Genomic DNA, 21042 nt, shown 5'->3' with positions numbered 1-21042 from the left:
ACCGCCATCACCTGAGCCAAACGCTGATACGAGCGCTTATGCTAATGGTTTACAGAGACACTCGCTCCTGTAATGCAGCCTTTCCAAGACGTTTTAAGCCACGCACCACTCCACTCCGCGAAATCACAAGCATAAAACAGTTGTGCAAGTCCATCTACTATATCCTGTGCTGGTCAATTTGCCCCCCCCACAGGTTAATTAATCCAAGATAGAATCTGGTGCTCTTTTGATATTTTCAGCACCACTAATGTGCACTCCTGTCAAAAGTGTGATGTGCGTACCACTAGTGGAACCTAGGCTCCCTCTAGTGTTATGCAAAATAATCACTGCCGAAGCACAGTTCTGTTGTATTTAACTTTGTTGTAAAAGTATATTTACATCAAACCTATCAGAACTGTTTGTTTTTAAATTTCTAATCATTATCAATATTATTTATTCAATTTTAAGCGTGATGAGAGAGGTGACGAGTACAATAGTCTTCACACTTTCTGTATAATTGAGTGGCACGACCACACCAAGTCATGAGCGTAAGCTAGGAGTCAATGTCAGCAAACTTACTTTCAACGTTGCAAAAGTACGATGAGATGTAAAACTTGGAATAGATAAAGAGCAATTTCCAACAATCAGTGAGCGGATATTGCCACGATTGACTCAGACACGGTAACGCAGAACACAAAAGTACTGCGTGCATAGAGACAGCATAGTGGCTACGACATTCGGATGTGACATTCATGAATTCAGGGCGCAGGAATGAAGTGTCCCACCTTGGCCCTATACTGTATCTATTGCAGTGAAGCGGAGCAACTGCGCATGCCAAACGTTTAATAAAAGTCAATGGACCTCATTCACTAATAAATGGGAAGAAATGTTCCTACTACAAGTTGAGCGTATACATACGCAAAATCACTGTCAGATTCATGACACATGCGCTAGTTTGTTAGTGAATCAGAATTCATTCGAAATGACAAGCCCGTGCCCTTGTGCTGCAATCTGAAGTTTGCCAAACTTTTTAAGTCACGCAAAATCAAAAGCATCCCCACCCCCCCTCCAAAAAAGTACTATTTGTTTGCATGTCGAGCACTGTTACCATGCATAAGCAATGATTTTTTAAATCTCATTCCATCAATTTGGGAGGTATAACAACGGCCAGTGTTGGTAAACGGGTGGGCCGTAATTTAGTTTGCTCTCCCAACAACGTCCGCCAAATATGATCCCAATCCAGTACTGTAGCTTGCAATCAGAATATTGGAGCTGACATCAGAGTTAGCCGATTCACACACACACACACACACACACACACACACACACACACACAGCTTCAAAGATCCTCCCGGGCCTGTTATAGCTTTCCCTGGTGATCAAGTGTGACACTCGGCAAACGCAAAAGCCTCAGCTCTCTCGTGGCTGCGCCTTGCTTTTCTTGGACCGCAGAAGTCTGCCGGCTGCCAAGTTGGCTTGGCAAAAACGAGCTCCCATATCTGTGGGGAGAGAGAGAGGGCGAGAGAGAGAGTGTACGTGTGTGTGTATATTTGTGGTGTGTTGATGCGTTGACTGTATCACAAGGCCGCTGTGTTTGGGTTTCCATCTTTAAATGATGTCACCTGGATTCAAAGCCATCACCACAAAAGTCTGCGAGGCTCTCCAAAAAAAAAAAAACTGTTTGAATTGAATCACAATTTAGGTGACTAAATATCATTGCTACCAAAGGCAATAGTGACGTTATATGAAAAAAAAAAATGCTTAAAAAAAAAAACACTTTATATGAAAGTTATGAATTGCCAAGACAACCCAAATTATTTGTGACCAGACCACTATAACATTATGCTTTTTTTTTTCAACCCAGCTGATACTGACTGAGATCCAACCTATGAAACATAAGATGATAGCAGCACCTCAGTTGTGGACAAAAGGGTCATTATATTTCATCAAAATCAAAATGTTCAAATCTGGAAAAAAAATAAATACAAATCTGTCCACATAAGAATCCAGAAGAAGTCATCATTGCCATATAAATCACCACAATATAAATCCCCAAGATTGTACTGCAGCCATAAAACTTTAAATTCACTCTTGCAAAATGACAACAACAAAAAAAGTTAACCCACTGTAGTTCTCAGTGGCTCAGATTTTTTTTTTACATTAATGGTTAACTTAGTTTTACACTTGTACTACATTTAGAAAGTTTAAATGTTGCTTCGCCTGTGCAGTTAATAACCGTTTGTTATTGGATATCGTTTGACCCATGAACGGATTATTTGTATTTCCATTATTACCAACGGGATGGAAATTTGAAATAGCCTCCCACTTGACTGTAAATAGAAAGAAAAATAGAGTGCCATCTGTCAAATCAGCACCAATGCAATGATGCAACTCCTTCGTTTTCCACATTAATCCAGTCGTATTACCCATCCCTTTCGTCCTCTTCGCCAAATGTCCTTTCATCTCTCCCTCTTCTCCTCCGCGGTTTTGCTCGTTTCCTTTTTGCAACACGACGTCACCTGCGTCGGGTCAGCCAGACCGACAAAATCGACGCCAGAGCGCTGCGAGCGCAAAAAGTCTGCAGTTCGTCTTGTGGTTTTAGAGTCAGGACGTCTTGGTCTGACGCGGCGTCCAATGTCAACACTTGCTCTAAATACCATCCGTGCCGTAGGAAAAGGGGCTATTCCTTAGGGGGAGGATTATTGGAGATGAAGCAACAGAAGAGTATAAGGATGGGCATTGGGGGAGGAAATGATTCAAAAACTGGAAGAACAAGTTGGAGAAAACAAAAACGTGCCTTCCCTTTCATCCATGTGTTTGTTTCAGAGGTGGGACGAAGTCACATATGTGCAAGCCTCAAGTCAAATATCAAGTTCTTCGCAGAGGATAAGGAATACATACATGCCTGTGAGTATTGTTATCTTAGCTGCAGTAATATTAGTTGTTCTTTGCAGAGGATAAGGAATATATGCCTCTGAGTATTGATATCTTAGCTGTCTACATATGTTGCTCCGCCCTTTCTTTCAAATATCTGTTGCTTGAAAGGTTATATCACTGCGGCACCGATGTTATACAGTACATTAGCCCGTCTGAGGCATTATCCATTATTTGTTAGCATTAAGCAAACGGAGATTAAGGTGAAGTTTTCTGGTTTGTATTAAATACACAATGTATAAATCTCTTTGTTATAGGTTTAGTCGGACAGTAAACTTCAACGTGGAGTGGCATGAAACACCTTGAAGCACTTTTTCTGCCAAACTGCTTCTTGTTGTGAAGTGCGACCATACGGCGCTTGTATCTCAACGTGCTCGCAAGTTAAAGCCACAAATCAGACGAGCGACGGCTCGTGTCTTGACAAACCCGTAAGTTGGTTCATTCAAATTTCAAGGCACTACTCCTGTATGTATTATTCGACCCTTCACATTCATTTGTCATAAGATTAAGCCAGGCAAGTCCCAAGTCCCTAAAAGTGGTGACTTAAGTCTGACTGGAATCAAGTCATGTGATTCGAGTCCCCCACCTCTGCTGTGTCACAGTGTGTTATCCGCGAGCGTTGAAGAATGACCTCTGATGGTTCATTTCTAAAGCGTTGACTAACCGTAAATAACCAACTAAATCCAAGGCCTCGTCCTGCAGCGACACAGCCAATGACCTCAAGTTTATGACCTTCAACCTGTTGGTCCTGACCAACTGCTTGTCACCCCCACAACCCCCAAGATAGATTTTTACCATGAGAAGCACATCAGCTGGCCCTGCTTTTTCTTTTACGAGAAGAATTTCACACACCAGGCCCATTACTCCTATACTTACTGGAGTCTGGTGATTAAAGCGTATTAAAAAAATGAGAAGAAAAAAAAAAGACAGGTGCAGCTTCTCTAAAAGACGATGATTGAGCGATATGCCGCCAGGGTTCAGAAAGGGGGCAATGAGTTCAAGTTCCTGCTGGAAAGGTGTGGTGAAAAATACTGTTTACACTATAACACTGCAATATATCAAAGCTTTCCCCAGTTCTCATCCAAATGTAACCCTGAGTGACCCTGATCAGGATTGGGCAGGACATCAGATTGCTACAATTCCAAAGAAATGGTCAACTGTTTTTTTTCTTTACTTGTGTGACTTACTTTTGCTCAATTGTTTTTGTTTGGATTTTATTTTCACTTTTGATTGAAGCTTGATATTTATTTGACCCTTTTTAATCTCTTTATTTTATTTGTATTTGTTTTTAAAGTGGCTATTAATCTATTGTTTTAATTTGTCCTGTTTAACTGTGTTTGCATGTTGAATTTTTATATAATGTACAGCACTTTGTGTGCAGCTGTTTTTTTAGTGTTTTATAAATCAAGAGTTGAGTTGAGTCATGTTCTTATTTATTAATTACGTAGATTTTTACGGTCCTGCCTAGAAGTTATTTATTTTTAATTTCTTTATATTATTTACTGATTAAAAAATCGAAAATTGTATTTTTTATTGAGTATTTGTATTTTTTTATTGCCCTGCACTTTATTTTCCTGTTTTTAAACAATAAAATATCTTTTACTTAGATTTTTGTTGTCGTGATTGTCCACACTAATTATTATCAGTTGTAAGCTTATTATCCAATATTATATTATATTTATTGATGATTGATGACGCGTGTAAAACGGCCATCAATTTATGATTTTGCGTATGTATACGCTTATTATATCAATATTTATTTTATTATCCTGTTATGTTTTATTTTTTATGTATTTTTGCATTTTAATGTTACTTCATATAAAATGCATACATTTTATCTTCCTTTCCCACTTATTTTTTATTGAATTTATTTATTTATTAATGAGTTTTATATGGGTTGTCGTGCCTAGTATAAACAGTATGTATTCATTTGTATTTCTATTTTTGTGTTATTTACTTAATATATATTTGACAATTGACCGGGGGAAATGCTCCAAAATTGGACTCAATCATCCATCCACCCATTTTCTGAGCCGCTTCTCCTCACAAGGGTCGCGGGCATGCTGGAGCCTATCCCAACACAGGCGGGTCCGGGATTTGAACCCCGGTACTCAGAACTGTGAGGCAGACGCTCTAACCAGTCGTTCACCGTGCCGCTGGACTCAATCATGTTTCCTAAAATTAACAGATATTCTCTAAAAGTTCAATCAATTGTTATTCAGGGCTTCCGTTTGAGATGCGATAGAGTTAACAGAGTTACAGCCAGACTGGAAAAATAAAAATGGAGTGCAATGGAACACTAGGTCCCTGACCCTCTGCTCACCTTCCCTAGTACCTTGTAAGAAAAAATGAAAAATGGAAAAAAAATATAATAATAACGGCAAGCCCATCATTTCCACCCTTACAGGATTCATCTGCTGGCCTCTCATCTGCCAGAGTGGCCCGCGATGCCTTCAAGTGCCAGCCGGGCTATAAAAGACACATCCTGATGGGCCCTTCTTCCTCTGTTGTGTTTAATAGCTGTCGCTCCCCCTCTTGGTTTTTTCCTCTGACCCTCCAGCCGGCACGCCACCCACCCTCAGACTCAGACCCTTGGCTCACCCCTCGCATTCAGGGTTCAGGGTCAGGGCAGCCGACTTGTCAGCCAGTTGGGCCGCTGCCCAGAAGAACTGAGGCGTGAGACGTAAGAGACCCTGAAGACCACTGTGATGCCCCCGAGAGCTTCAATGTTTATAAATTTGTGGAGAGAAAACGTTTATGTGAAAAGCAGGTTATTCTAAAAAAAAAAAAAAAAAAAAAATCGAAATCAAAATCAAATACTCACATGGACGCACACAACATTGGAGAGCGACCACATGTCAGTCGACTGGAACACTAATTGTCATTAAAGATGGCGTCTCTGCATAATGTTATATCATCTTTAATATGGTCTACATGCTTGGGTAGGTGCTGCTGTTTTGGTTCACAATTGACTGGTTCAATGGGCGACCACGTCATGGTCTATGGGAACGCATATTGTCATTAAAGATGCTGTCTCCACATGACATAAGATCGTCTGTAATACTGCTTCCGTGCTTCGGTAGGTGCTGCTGTTTTGATTAGCAAAAGAGCTCAAAAGACTATCATGGGCTCTGCACACAGCAATGTGGGGCAAACCCTTGTCAGAGTCACTGGAATAGTAATTGTTGTTAAATACGGTGTCTCCGCATTTAGTTATATCATCTTAAATATGGGTTACATGCTTTTATAGGGAATGCTGTTTTGGTTAGCAAAGGAGTTCAAAGGATTGTTAGGTACACTGCACACAACATTGCGAGCAAACACGTCAAATTCTACCAGAATATTAATCGTCATTAAAAACGCTGTCTCTGGTTTAATATGGTTTACACGCTTGGGTAGGTGCTGCTGTTGTGGTTAGCGACAGAGATCAAATTACTATTAGGGACAATGCACACAACATTGTGGGACGAGCACATGTCAGAGTCACTGGAATGCTAACCGTCATGAAAGACGGCCTCTCCACATGAAGTAGTTGAATATGGTTTACATCAGTCACTAGGTGCTGCTGTTTTGGTTAGCAAACGAGTCTAACCCTAACCCAACGCATTTCAGAGTCTCCTGGAACGCCATCTCCGCATAACATTTGATACAGTGGATTTGCCTACTTGAAAGAAGTATTTCCCAGCTCGCGGAGCATTATTTAAGAGCCTGGGATCTGCCGCTTCCTGCTTCAGGACAAAGCGAGCGCCAACATCCATGCACTTGTCTTATATTTTTAGACTGCTTGCCTGTGAATCTCATGACAACATCAATTTATGTGCGCAATCCTTTGGTTTCCTGTTGAAACTAAAAAGCTCATGGTGTAATCACACAACAATAGATTTTTATCAGGGCTAAGAAAAGTCACAGCCCAATAAAAAAAAAAAAAAAAAAAAAAAAAGGTTACATGAACTTCAGCGTCAGATGCTAATTATGAGCCATGGGAAACCATATTAAGTAACTAAAGGGGTTAAGTTACCAAATGAGATTCCTTGTCTTAATAATGATAGAGGGTTATATGAACTTATTCAAGTGTCAAAGGTTAATTTTGAGGCATGGTGAACCATATTTGGTAACCAGTGGGGTTATGTTACAAAATCTCAACCCTTGGAAACGAAAGGGATTAATTACTAAAATATGGTTTAAAAGGAAAAAAAAGAAAAAGGACTGAGTATCCATATTTAAGAAGAAAAGTGGTTTAACAACCAAATATGCGTCCTTGCCTTAAGACAAATGAAGGCTTAGAAGAACTTACTACAGTGTCAGATGCCCCTTTGGCGGTGTGGGGACCCATATTTTGATAACAAAAGTGGTTAGGATCCTTGCCTTAATAAAATGAAATAGTAGGTTATGTAAACATCCTTAACTTTCAGAAGCTAATTTTCAGGTGTTGCGGATCATGTTTGATAATGAAAATAATTAAGTGACCAAATATGCTTCTTTACCTATAAGTGAAAATAAGATTGGTGTCAGATGGTAATTTGGAGGCACAGGGAACAATATTTGGCAATTAATAGGGTTACCGAACCTTATTTTTTTTTAATTAAAATAAAGGCTTACATGAATTTACTTCAATTTCATATGCTAATTTTGAGGTGTGAGGAACCACTTTCTGTAACACAGTTCCTTACCTAAAAAAAAAAAAATGAATGAATTCAACTTAAAAAACGTTAGGTGAACTTTCTTCATTGTGACATGCTAATTTTGGTGCATGGGCAATCTTATTTGGTGATGATAATGGTTACCAAATGTGATTCCTTGCATAAAAGCAAAAGGTACCCTGAACTTTTTCAGTGTGACGCCAATTGGGATGTGTGGGCACCCATATTTGGGAACTAAAGTTGTTACTTTACCAATATGGCTCCTTATATCCATCCATCCATTTTCTGCGCCGCTTCTCCTCACTAGGGTCGCGGGCGTGCTGGAGCCTATCCCAGCTGTCATCGGGCAGGAGGCGGGGTACACCCTGAACTGGTTGCCAGCCAATCGCAGGGCACACACAAACAAACAACCATTCGCACTCACATTCACACCTACGGGCAATTTAGAGTACCCAATTAATGCATGTTTTTGGGATGTTGGAGGAAAACGGAGTGCCCGGAGAAAACCCACGCAGGCACGGGGAGAACATGCAAACTCCACACAGGCGGGGCCGGGGATTGAACCCGGGTCCTCAGAACTGTGAGGCTGACGCTCTAACCAGTCGGCCACCGTGCCGCCGGCTCCTTATATTTATATGTAAAATAAATAATAATAATAATAATGTGTTAGGTTAACTTTCTTCACGGTTAGATACTGATTTGGAGGTGTGAGGAAGCTACATGGTAAACTGAAATGGTTAAGTTACCAAATATGGTTCCTGATTTCAAACATAATTCCCTTTTTTTATTTTTTTTTTTGCTCCTTTACTGCTATTGGCTCTTGTAAATGTTTAATCTTAATCTTTCACTTTCAACAATTGCCATGATTAATATTACTAACATAGTCCAAGCTTCATCTATCGGTCTCGAAAGACGCGTGTAAAACGGCCAACGTCTGCACGGGTCATTTTACATTGGTCTAAATTACAACGGGCATAAAAACAGCAGGGATTATTTGACAGTAACAGTACAAACGATGGAAAGTCGTCATGAGAAGCGTCTGGGGGGTCACTTCTTTGTGGCGGGTGCATGTGAAGTGCGTGGATGCGACAGTGTTTACCCACGTTCATCCTGTCTGTATTGGCCAGCCGCCCTGCAGCCGGCTGGATGGCGCGTCGGGATCTGAGAGCAGGTTTCCTTCTGGTTAGCTGGCTAATTGTTTAGAAGGAAGAAGTTGAAACACAATCTATAAACAGCCGTGTTGCATGGGGGGGGCCAGAGGGCCTGGGACAGTGGCTGACCTGTCGTATTACTACATATTTTATTATAGTATTTACAGAAAACCATCCGTACAAATGCAGCACCGCAAGCCACCCATATATGATAACAAAAGTGTGTGCAATACTAAATAAGATTCCTTGCCTTAGTACAAATAAAGGTTGACGTGAGTTTACACCAGTGTCAGATGCTGGTTTGGAAGTGTCGGGGCCCATATTTTGTAGCTAAAGTGGTTAGGCTACCAAACACTGTTCCTCACGTGAATAATAATTTTTGTTAAAAAAGGGGTTACATGAATTTGCTTTAGTGTCAGATGCTAATTTGGAGTAATGAAATATGGTCCTTTGCCTGAATAAATAATAAAAAAAAAGTGTTATGGGAAATTACTTTAATGTCGAGGTTAATTTGGAGGCGTTGGAGAACCATATTTGGTTACTGACTATGGTTCCTCGCTTAAATAAAAATAAAAGGGTTATATGCACTTCAGTTTCAGATATGTATTTGGAACCTCGGTAACTAAAGTAGTTAAGATACCAAATTAAGTTACCCGTCTTCAAAATAAAAGGTTCTGTGGTCTTCCTTCAGTGTCAGATGCTACTTTTGAGGGATGGGAAACCATATGCGGTAACCAAAAAGGTTAAGTTGCTAAATATCATACCTTGCTTAAAAACAAAAACAAAAACAAAAAGGGTTATGGGAAGTTACTTTAGTGTCCGATGCTAATTTTGACATGTCAGGAACCATATCCAGTAACTAAAGAAGTTAAGTTACCAAATAAGGTTCCTTGCCCGAAAAATGAGTGAGTGTGCCTGCTCTCTGCACATGAAGAGGATGTTAAGGCAACCATATTCTGTGTGACAAATTGATCGGAGTCAATTGAGCTTCTATTATTAACCTCCTATGGTTCACTGTCAATTATCTGTCCCATTAACTCTGTAACACTGTATGCAATATGTATTTAACATCCTTGGGTATCCAGCGTGGCTGTGGCTAAGCTACAATCATTGGGTGGTAGTGGAGAAAAAAAAGGTCCAGAAATGATGACTGTTAATGTCAATTCATTTTAATTAGATTTAATGAAGTGGTTAAGGTCATTTATACCTCTGCTACCGAGCTCTTTTAGGATTTATAGAAATAATGAGCACTTATAGATAGGCCATAAATTCGCCCACATTGGTTGTACGCTCTTAAAGTCAAGGCATGAATGTTTTTTTTCTGCAATGATAACCATATTAAAGATAATATTACTGTCCACTTCAGAGATGGTTGTGAATTACTTATGTCTACTTAAAAGTTGTGAATAAATATGAGAGTAAAAGCCTTCTTTTTTTTTTTTCTTTGCTGGAAGCTTACATGGAAAATATAGTCAAGCTCAATTGGAAATACAGTGGACCTCCACTATTCGCAGGGGATAGGGACCGAGCCCAGCCGTGATTAACAAAAATCAGCAAATAATTGAAACTCATGCAATTGCCATGAAAAAAACAAAAGTGCAAATATGTGGGGGATTGGGCAAAAAACAACAACAATAACAAAAAACAGACTACCTAAGTGGGGAATCGGGAAACAAAAAACAACAACAACAAAAACCTACAATAAGTGGGGTTTTCTGCGAATAAGGGGTGATAGGTTCCAAAAAGAAAAATCCACAAATAGGTGAATTTGTGAATGCTGAGGTGAAGTGTACTGAATATTAACTAGCAATATCATTTCTTGTCATGTGTTTTTATTGGTAATTTTCAGTCATCTAGTTTTATGGTCAGCATAAACAGAAAATGTTATCCAAGAGAAGATTGCAGGCAGCAGAAAAGTAGACTGCCACAGCTAAATGGAGATTGTGCATCATAATCCTACAGCAACGGGGAAACTGGCATGTGTATTTTTGTCATTTGCGACAAATTTAATCCCAGAGGAGACTGCGGGCAGCAAGAAAACAGGCTCCCACAGCAAAGTGGAGACTGTACAGTACAATACTGAAGCAACAGGGTAGGCTAATGTTAGCGCATTTGTGTTTATATATATTTTTTAAATTTATCATTTCTTGCCTCTAATGGTTACGTGACTGATGAATAACTCACGACTACAATCAACTGTGAGCCACTTAATGCAGAATGTGGACATCCTCTCTTTGTCAAATGTCCCTTTTGCCAGACTTTTTTTTTTTGCTAATGGCTCTTCCTGGATAGATTTATGATCCAGACATGGGACAATCAGAGTGGGGGCTGGGGTGTGTTGGGGGGGGGGGGGGTCTTGCCCGGGGGGATGATGATTTACAGTTTGTAGAGAGGCTTTTTTTAAATTAAGGTCTGATTAGAAAGTGCACACAGTCTGACCCGCTGGTGGCGCAAACAATGTCAGATCCATTTTTGCTGCTGGCCTCATTACACAGTCTCTCTGCGCTATAACTGACACGTCGTTATTTGTCCACTCGCTTGTCTCCGCCATTAGCATGTGATAAATTAGCAGCAATGAGATGTGTGTCATGAGTCATGACAGAGCTGCTTCCATAAAAAACTTCACTTTTGAGCAGGGAGCGAAACAGGAAATCAGGCATTTTCAATTCACAAATTAAGTAAGAAATTGTGCAAAAAGGTTAAGTAATTTAAGTAATAAATAATAATAAGTAATAAGGTTTGTAATTTCTTCTTTCTGTCCGTGTGTCCATCCCTATATCCATGTGTTGGAGCATACAGGTATTTAGTGACAAAACAAAAGAAAACAAAAACAAAAAAGTTTTTTCCCCCCAGCCATTAAAAAAAAATTCTACATATAAATATAGAAAAATGCAGTTAAATTTTGTACATAACCCTACAAAATTATCTGATTGTGTTGTTTAATACCCCAACATACTGTAATACTGTAATACTGTAATATAAAGTGAAAGTAAAATAGATTTATTAAATAATGAATGAATCTGCCGACACAAATGTATCTCAAAATTTTGTGATTAGTAAAAAACTAAAAATTATAAAAACATTTTAAAAAAATAACATTTGTAAGATTTTATACAAGAAAACTGTGCTACATTTCCAATTTTGGGTAGTTTTTCCTTCAGAAAATACTCCCCCCCCCCCCCCCCCCCCCCCCCTATTTTGAGGGCAATGTTCCTCCTGGGGCAGCAGTGATATTTAATGTCGTAAATGACAAACATCTGAGAACCTCCATGTATTCACTTAAGTTTACTTATGCTTTGGCCTGGTTAAGGTAAATTGCTCACATCTTCATAATGCCTTTTGGTCATCAAGCAACATGTGTTGGGCCTCAAATGCTATCAAGTGAATCAAGTATCAATTTCCTGCACTGACACTAAATGTCCACAAAGCCTGCCTACATCCCCTAATGTCTTCCTCTTCTGCAATGAAGATGGTGTGTTTTATGGAAGCCTCCATCTGCCCGCGCTGCCCCCCCATTACAGCTCCATGGCGTGGGCCCCCGGCGCGTTCCATTTTCTGGGAGTGTGATTATTGAGGGGCTGATTACAACGTCTACAACCGGGAAGTACGGCGACGCTCGCTGACAGCTGGGCAATCTCACCGCCAGACACAGCGGCTGGAGACTTAATGACGCTTGAAACTCGGATGCTCTTTGCAAGCGCTGCCAACGTGGAATCGGTCCGGTTTGCCAGCAATTGGACTGATGTCTGGCAACACGTGGAATCTGTTGGACTGAGAATTAACAACGGAGACAATTGGTTGGTGAGTTAGGCCTGGTACACACATCAAGATAATCAGGCTGTTTTTGTCCCGAATTTCCCCTTTTCCGACCAAGGACGACAAATGCCAGATTATTTTATGCTTTATAAGATTATCCTGTAGTTTGAAGTGTGTTAAAAGTAAATTTGTCCCGATAATAGGGTCTACAATAAGTGTGGGCCGACAATTTTAAATATTAAAGGCGTTCAATATTTACAACCGAAAATCTTCATATTGTAGGGAAGTTGAATGGTTTGTAAGGCAAGTTAGCGAGTGAGTGGCTGATTGATTGATTGAGGTAGTTAGTTAGTTCATTTGTTTGTTCGTGGGCCATTTAATAGCATTAAGTCGGTTGGTCTATTGGCTGTTTAATTAGTAAGTCAGTTGTTCATTCTATGTTGTAGAAGGGTCAAATGTGGGATATGGTAGCATTAAGTTGTTTGGTTTAGTTAATCGTAGGTCAGTAGGTTGGTTGGTTGTTTTGCTGGTTAAGTTATTAAATTAAGATAGTTGGTTTAAAAGGTTTATGCACAAGCTGTGTTAGAGTCCATTTTAATGGTTAGTTGGATAAGAAGGTTGTGGTTCATAGTGGAGACGCCATTAAATTAACTTGGTTCATATAGAATATAATATATATAATTGATATTTAGTCAGTTTGCTAGCAAGTTAGTCCATGTGTTTGTTAGTTCATTCGGTAAGCAGTGGACCACAGTAGACACCAGCAAGCTGGTTGCTCGGTTGGTTAGTTGGTTAGTTAGTGGGTTACAGTTGACAGCATAAATGGTTGGTTGAGCAAGTTAATAAATTGGTGAAAAAAAATATTTGGCATAATCCTGCCACCGACAAGACTGGAGAAGCACGGTATGTCTGACATATGATATTTCAGTCAAATGATTCTAAAAGATCCACCCATCCATATTTTGTATATTTTCTTATTTTAGGCCTGAGTAGAGGTTGACACTTTACTGAGTGCCATTCTTGTTTCATTTAAAATCATTTACTAACAAGGCCCTAATAACAGAGATTAAATGAACAACAGACAACACAAGCAAAACACACTTATAGCATATACGTAGAATCAAATAGTCAGCTGACGCCGGACCACAGAGAACACGTCTCTTAGTGTTTGACACACACCTGAAAAGCCCCCATGTTCTCCCCTCTAGAAGTGCCTGTGGTGGTCTCCAACGGCCTGCTTGTTTTTGAGGGTTACTCATTGCCTCATCCCTGCCTTAGGGCAAAACTTCATCCACATTTCCGCTTTGTTTTATTTTTCCCTCCTCTTCTACCGTCCTCTTCCCTTCACTCATCAACTGCTGTCTGGTCGACGTACGCTCTCGGCGTGTCTGTGTTTTTTCTCTCCCTCTGCATCCCCTCAGGGCAGCAGGTTTGGCGAGGAGTCTATCGCGTCGATCAGAGCGGGCAACCTGTATTCTGGACAGACGTGCCACATGGGGGCACACCTTGCCCGAGGATAGGTCCGTTCATACTCGGGGTGAGGGAAATGCTGGGGCTGTGAGGGTAGGTTAAAGCCATGGGCTGGTTGGCTGCCTGCATGAGGAGCAGGCAGGTGGAGGGGGGAAATGGGCAGGATGATGGGACAGCAGAGCCTGAAGGGGAGGCCCAGGGAGGCAAATGATGGGGTGCGGGGGTTGGGTAAGGGGCTAGAGACGGCGGAGCCAGAAGGGGTCAAGGGTTGTGAGGAAGGTCTGCATGGTCCAGCTGAGGCTCTACTGATCCATGCTTGAGTGGAGCTGACAGGTGAAAGTGCAGCACCATCACTAAGGTGGAGATGATGGTGGTGGTGGTGGGACAGAGGCATGAGATGGAAGCAAGATTGCGGAGGGTGATGGAAGAAAACACTGCAGCCTGCTGTGAAAGAACAGCTCAACTGGAGTGTATAGTGTGGCTAAAAGCATTTAAAAGTCAAGTAGTCTCACCGCCGCGTAGCTTTTCATTCACGGCTCCACCGAGTATGACAACCGGCTGTTAGTTCTTTCGCTGAGGGGTTTCTGTCACTGCGGCTCCAGATCACACGCTGGAGTAGTGGGTCTCCTAGTTTGCCTGCAATCGCATTTGCGCATTTGCGACAAACTGCATGGTGGAAACGCTCCATCTGCTCAGCCGCCTGGATTTCCGTGTCCACGCCGACCCGATTCCATCACCTATGGGCGGCGTCGGGGGGGGGGGAAGGAATGGCTGCGGTGGTGGTGCGGTGGGGGGACTGCACACAAAAAGTCACCCTGAATCTGCCAGCTGATTAATCAAGGGCGATTCGGCGGCTCGCGCAGCCTACCCGCTCCTTCCTGGCTAGTCCGTGTGTATTTATTCAGAGTAACCCGTGGTCAGTCATGCCTGACCTCAAACCATCAGGAGCAGCCACAGTTGCGCCCAAGCATAAACAAAAAAATGCGTAATGAAGGTAAGAGGACAGAGCATGCAGGAGGGAGTCAATGGGTGAGTAAGAAAGGGGGGGAGGGAAGGGGCCTTGTGCTCTTTTTTTCTCTCTTAGATAGAGATCTTGAGCTTCACAGCAGAGTGCACGGGTCCAGACACGGAGCCCCGAATACCCGCCTCTGCCCTGGTGTTTACTTCTCGGTTGACATGGGAAGGGAAGTCATTGACCTATGTCAGAACAGCCAGGGTTCATCCATCTTCCACGTTGAAGATATGTTTTGTTGGGATTTGAATAGAAAGCTGGAGAAGGGGAGGGGACCTTTTTACTTGCATAAAAGAAACTCGCAACACCAGGCTGAATGGAAGGAACCTCAAGATCTAAGTCCTGAGACACTAACAGGGCAATTCTTGGTCCAGGCTTACCTAATGAGGTGACAGAGAAAAAACAACAACAGCTTAGCCTGTTCAAGTTCAAGGGTGAGGTGGAGCCTTTTCCAGTTGACTTTTGGTTTCTAGTCAATCACAGGGCACATAGGGACAAATTCCAACCAATAAACAACTCAATCAATTAACATGAGTACCCGGATGAGAAAACCCAAGCAAGCACGGGGGTAACATGCAAACTCCATACGGAAAGGTCAGAGCCGAGATTCAAACCTACGATTTTTGAGTGCAACACAGATGTGCTAGTTTGTTTGATAGCATTTACCACATTTGGACCATGGAAACAAGCATGGTAGAAGAGTGGTTAGCACAGCTGTCTTACAGTTCTGAGATTTGGGGTTAGAATCTCAGCTCTGGCCTTCCTGTGTGGAGTTTGTGTGTTCTCTGGGTGCTCCGGCTTCCTTAGGTCGATTGAAACTCAAAATTGTCCATAGATGTGAAAGTGTGTGTGAATGGCTATTTGCCAGTCGGGTGTCCTGCGATTGGCCTGCTATCATCCCAGGGTGTACGGCGCCTCTCACCCAAAGTCAGGAGGGATAGGTCAACCTTGACCCTACTGAAGACAAGCGCTATAGAAAATGGATGGCTGGAAACACATGGAAACAGAGCTGTCCACGATTCACTACTTTGTAAAGTACAGTACAGCATTGCAGCCGATCAAGTGGAAGACGGGGGTTTGATTCTCCGACAGGGACTATGCTCCTTTAGGAGACTGTCTTCTGTTCCTATAGTTTCCAAAGCAATCAAGTTCATACTAAACTGACGCAAAGCAATAAACTTGTTCCATTTCATCATCCGGCTATGACGGCAAGCGGGAGAACTCCAAAGAAAGAGCGTTATTGACTGAACATGAAGGTTAGCTGTAACTCTGCCATGGTCGAGTCTCAGTGGTCTTGTCTGGTACCAAGAGATATCTTCTCTTGTTTTCTTTTAGACAAATAAATAAATAAATAAAATAAAAAGAACTGGAAAAAGAACACAGCGGATAGGAGCAACTGAAGGGAAGAATTTGGTAAAGACGTGTGCATGAAAGTCACTAGTTTTGTTTGGTTACGTATGCAATGCACTTTTTTGTGGTCCCATTCTCGGTACCGATACTGTACAAGGCACCTTTTCGATTGGGGTATCAAACACGGTGGTATTCTACCTGGAGTCAGTTGATTCAGTGACGAGGCGACAAGCTATTTCCAGTTAGCTACATAGCATAGTACAGCATAGCACAGCATCATCCAGTCTACGCACTCTGCGGTAGAAAAACAGCCAAGATTATAGTTTTGTTTGTCTGTCCATCTGTAAGCAGAACACTTTCTGGTTTACAGAGTTTGAATCTCGGGTGGGTAGGAGGATTCTTTCATCACTAAATGGGATGAAAGAGAAATCAATTCCTAGAGGAAGAAATAATTTAAGGGCATCGCATTCATGTTTGTCTGTTTGTTAGTTAGCAGGCTAAATGCCACAGGGAACAGGACTCTACCATTTATATCCTAAGTTAGTAGAGAAATCCCAGTCATGGCCTCATGTTTGCTTGTCCGTCCGTATCTTAGCCCCGCAATTCCTGGTTCACGGAGGATGACGACGTTAGATGGCAGGACCGTATCATTTTTAATTCTGGGGAGATTGGGCCATTTTTTTGGTCACTCGGCTAAAAGGCAAAAGAAAGTTTGCTTTATCAGTTAGGAGGCTATTTCTTCCACGATGTACAGGCCTCTACCATTTACATCCGGTGGTGGAGGCGAAGATCGCCCATCCACCTAGCCATCCATCGATCAATCCATTCCACGCCATGTGAACCACACGCACGACTTTTGACATCACTCTGCAAAGTCTTGTTATCCAATTAAGTAACTATCAACCAAATGGGAGGCAATTAAATAAATACTTGCAGGGTTTGTAACTGTCATCAGTTTTTGGCTAGAGTCGCCAAAGTTATTGTAAAGGCAGAAGTCATCCGTGACAAGGGCAGGTAGCAGGTGTCCTCGTGTTTGGTAAGTAAACTTCACGGCGCGAAGTGACATTTTCAGGTGAGTGCGCAGCCAACCGCCACCTGGCGCTGGCACAGAAGAGGAGAACAGGCCGGGCGAGCAGCACTGTGTGTCCCAGCACAGCTTGTTGGGTTCTGACCCGCCACACAAGCCTGCAACCATCCCACCTGTATTCTTTTTTTTTTTTTCTTCCTCCAAGTATTAGGGAGCCGCCTGTCTCCTGTAGTGGCAAACAGGTGATGGGAGGACAAGGGGAAGGGCAGGAGGGGAAGTAATATGGCGGTACACAATTACATCCTGCATCTGTCTGGTGATGTTTGCTATACAGTCAGCATCGGCAGACATACAGTTTGTGTTTTTTTTTTTAACCAAATCATACAAATGCGGTGTCACTTTGAAGAATGCAAACGGACAATTGAGATGAACGCAAGGCAAAGCCATGCCAATTAACAATGGTAACATATCTTTACTGTTTCTATGGTACCGTAATGAATACTAAGAAATAGTTGCTTTCTTTCTAGTTTATTCCTTTCAAAAAAGAGGAAACATTGTACAGACTAGACGCAATGCAGTATGCAAGGTCAAGGCCATGACAAACGTACAATTGTTGCAGTTACGAGACTAAGCTTGGAGAACAAGCCGCACAATGTTTCAGTCTCAAGAATTTATTATCTGATCGCATGTTCAAGTCTACGTGATTATGTAAAAACAATTATTTTCAATTACATGGAGCGGAGGGTACAAGAACAACTTTGGACAGAGAGCTACATGCTGCTTCACCATGTCTAAAAAATATCTGAACACATTTAGCAGCCTACGTGACCACAAATTGGTCACTTAGAACATGTTGGATGAGAATAATCTTGGAAAATCAGCCATATGCTGCTTCATCAGAACATTATTACATTAAGAATTTAGTGACGGCCAAAAATTAAAACCTTAATAAATCGAAGGTTGAACTACCCAATACAAATCATATATAGTGTGTATATATATATATAGCTACAGTATATATAAATATGTATCATAAAAAATGTAGAAAATGTGAATCCACATTTTATACGTCAAGTTAGAATCTGGTGTGGCATATGATGCGCTATCCCCCCTTGTTCCCAATACCATAATGTATTATAAATGTGGGAATTTTCCAATATTTCTAGGCAGGCATACAAATGGGCAACCTTGATATTTTACCATGGCTGGGTGACATCTTCCAAATAATATTGTCCTACCCCCCACCCCAAGTGCAGGTTGTCAGTGTCAGGACACTAAGTGGGACGAATGTGGCTCCATGGGGGAGAGGGGGGTGGGGGGGCGCTTCTCTAAAGTCACTCATAGACTTCCTGTCATGGCTAAGTAGACAGGTGCTTACTGTTAACACCCCACTAATATCTTTATGCATATTTATGAACCACCCACCCTCCTTCCTTATAATACTCGTTAATGTCACAGATGCCAAATACTGTATTACCTTTAAAAAGAAAGAAAGACAGCTGGATTAAAAAAAACAAACAAACAGATTTTAAAGTTTCTGACCTGCTTAAATGTGTCGCTTTTTGACTGTGCCTTGGATCAATGCGTTTTTGTTTGGTTATTCGTTTTTTGTTAGTCGCTGATGTCAATGCAAATTTGCATTTTTTCTGCAGCGCTCTGTTCTCTTGCTGGCCTCAGTCTCCTCTTCTATAATTTGTAGAAATTACAGAGAAATAAACGTGCTAATATCCATAGCTCTGGATGCTACAGTGTTATACTCCATAGTCTCCACTTTTCTGTAGCAGCCCTTAGTCTCCTCTTGGACGAAATAGCCAAAAATAAACATACATGCTAACAGGCTTGGCGCTGAACATTTCAGTGTCATACTCCAGAGTCTCCACTTTGTTGTAGTGCCCTGTTTCCTTGCTGCCCTCAGTCTCCACTTGGATAAAATTAGTAGGAATAAAAATAATAAGAATAATAAACATACTCGCTAACATGGCGGCACGGTGGACGACTGGTTAGCACATCTGCCTCACAGTTCTGAGTACCGGGGTTCAAATCCCGGCCCCGCCTGTGTGGAGTTTGCATGTTCTCCCCGTGCCTGCGTGGATTTTCTCCGGGCACTCCGGTTTCCTCCCACATCCCAAAAACATGCATGGTAGGTTAATTGATGACTCTAAATTGCCCGTAGGTGTGACTGTGAGAGCGTATGGTTGTTTGTTTCTATGTGCCCTGCGATTGGCTGGCGACCAGTTCAGGGTGTACCCCGCCTCTCGCCCGAAGATAGCTGGGATAGGCTCCAGCACGCCCGCGACCCTAGTGAGGATACAGCGGGACAGAAAATGGATGGATGGATAACGCTCGCTAACATCCTAAGCTCTGAATGGTACAGCGGCATACTGCAGGCTCCGCTTTTCTACTGTGCTCTGTTCTCTTACTGTCCTCAGTCTCCTCTATGCAAAAATGTGCAAAAATGACCAAAAAATAAATATACATGCTGCACAGCTAATCCTCTCAGGAGAGAGGTTGGAGATGTCCAAGTGCTCTTGTCACGGCAAATTTAGGCCAATTGGGGTTATAAGGAAAAACTTGCAGCTGGCTTCATAGTCTCCCGAGGATTTGTACATTGATTGCGGCCTAATTCGGACTCCCGTTCCATAACGGAGCAGCTCTATATTCCCATGAAATCTTAGCCTCGGATTGCTTTACTTAAGAGGGCGAGTTCCAAGTGTGATGTAAAATCAGAACAGTCCCACCAGATTTGAAAGTGGCCTGCTGTCCCGAGTGAATGCAACTTTAGGTAAACATTCTATTGAGATACAATACAAGAGCTGTATCAAGGATTTTGCCTTTCCAAATATAGCTACAAAGAATAATTACAATATCCTTCATACCTAGCTCTACCACTCCCTCTACCATTGCTGCTTGCCCAAATCATTCTTTCTTAACACCGTGCCGCCTTATATATGTTTTACAGGCAAAACACATACTGTATATTACATATTGCAATGGTCATCTCAAAATAAGTCAATACATTTGGAGGGGGGGGGAAAACAGTTTTTTTAAATCATTTTTTGGTAGTTAATTAGTTAGCCAATGAAAATACATTTTTGATCAATAAATTTTTTTTCCTAATCTGTAAAAGTGCTTTTTTTGTGCTCATATATAGTTACTGTATTGGAAGAATGGACAACTACTATTTGGACCGCTTTTGTATTTTGGAATGAAGCAAAAAAAAAGAAGCAAGCACAGAAGAAAGACGAGAAGTAAAGGAAAAAAGAAGGACAATAAGGTAGAATATTGCATATTGGAAAGCAACCAAGGCAAAGCTTTTTTTTTTATTGGGATTGAATCAAAATGTAAGGTTTGAACTAAATCGTAAATATAATTTGAGACAAACTAATACATTGAGCTGTAAAAGTCAAATTTTTTCCCCGTACTTTTATTAGCCACCCTATTAACAACTGTTACCACCGCCGTGAACTCCAGGAGTGGCGGCCGCGTGTCACCACCCTCCCAGGGGAACCCGGGTAATTACCAGCATCTTCTGTTCCTCGCGCGCCGTGGCGATAATCACACCGCCGACAACATCTGCTCCGGAGCCCAAGTGGCCTAAGCCTGTCACGCCGCGTCTTCCCGTGTCAGGCTTGAACTGTGACCCCAGCGGTGGGCTAATTTGTTTATTCCGAGGGGAAGGGAAAGGGTGAAGTGACACTACAATGTAAAGATTGTTCTGATTTT

Source organism: Phyllopteryx taeniolatus, chromosome 13, assembly GCF_024500385.1.
Source record: "Phyllopteryx taeniolatus isolate TA_2022b chromosome 13, UOR_Ptae_1.2, whole genome shotgun sequence".
NCBI classification, from domain to species: Eukaryota; Metazoa; Chordata; class Actinopteri; order Syngnathiformes; family Syngnathidae; genus Phyllopteryx; species Phyllopteryx taeniolatus.
The sequence above is the reverse complement of the archived record's forward strand: the minus strand, read 5'-3'. Positions refer to the sequence as shown.